Raw genomic sequence first — 1,185 nt, forward strand, 5'->3', positions numbered from 1 at the left:
AAGTACCTGCAGTGAAAGAACCACAACAAATTAACTTTTTTTTTTCCCCCCCTCCCCCTCACCATCCTGCGCTCAGTTCTTTCCACTCCTTCCTACCCTCTGGTTTTCCCTGGGCCGGGTGAGTCACGCTTTCCAGTCCCGCCTGCCCTCTTTCTCTGCCTGCATCAGCTTCTCTCAGGGAATTGTCACTTGCCACTGGCAAGGCAGCTATTTCTGTCTTCGGCTGCATCTTCCTTCTAATGGTTTTTTTCTCTTTCTGCTCCACCTTTGTATTTTTTTTTCCCATGTATTTGTATCATTATTATTTGCTTCTGATGTGTCTCAGTTTTGCCTTTACTTTGGTAAGTAAAAATAGAAAAAAAAAATCCCCTTATGGAAAAAAGAGACCATCTTAAAAATCCAATGAAAAAAATTCAAGAGCTCCAGTAACAAGCGGGTATCACAATTATTTTACATTGCTGTAAAATGTGTCCACTAGATGTGTATCTTCTGATCTCAACAATTTCGTATCTGCTGTTTGAAATGTAGGTTCTGTACGCCAACAAATTTCTTCCCGATGTCCTGTTGTTGCCATTCTTCCATGCCCCAAATATTGCTGCAAGTAGATATTTTGGTTTCTGGCTAAAGTCGTGACTTTTTACCCTGCCCTGCCACACGTCCGCTCTCTGGCCGTGGCGTTGTTACTCTGCCCTTCTGTGCCTCGGTTTGTTTCTTGCCCTCTGGGGCTGCAGCCTCCCCTCTTTGCACAGAGAGACCTTGGCACCGTGTGGAGGCACCCAGAGGCTTCCCAGGTCCCCGGCGAGAGCACGCTTTGCTCCGCAGTAGCCGCAGGAGTGAGGGTCCGGCCGGGGCACTGCCCTGCCATGCGTCAGACAAAACTGAGGGCACCGCGGGCCTTCGGCGGGCAAACAATCAAATACCAGCCCCGGCTGGAACAAACCGCCCTTATTTCAAAGAAAACATTGAGCCCATCGAGATCATCAGTTGAACATGTTCCAGTGATATAATACATCTGCGAACAGGAAGATGGAGCCCACGCAGCGTTTCCTGCCTGCGGGGCGGGGGGGAAGGTTTCAAAATGATCACCTTTGGGAAGGAGATGTTCTCTCCTACCTCCTTCCTGTAGCTTGCTGAGGCGGGGCGAGGGTGGGGGTAAAGTCTGAGGGGGTTTTGTTTGTTTAACTT

The sequence above is a fragment of the Egretta garzetta genome, unplaced genomic scaffold, assembly GCF_000687185.1.
Source record: "Egretta garzetta isolate BGI_Z169 unplaced genomic scaffold, ASM68718v1 scaffold367, whole genome shotgun sequence".
In the NCBI taxonomy this organism is placed as follows: Eukaryota; Metazoa; Chordata; class Aves; order Pelecaniformes; family Ardeidae; genus Egretta; species Egretta garzetta.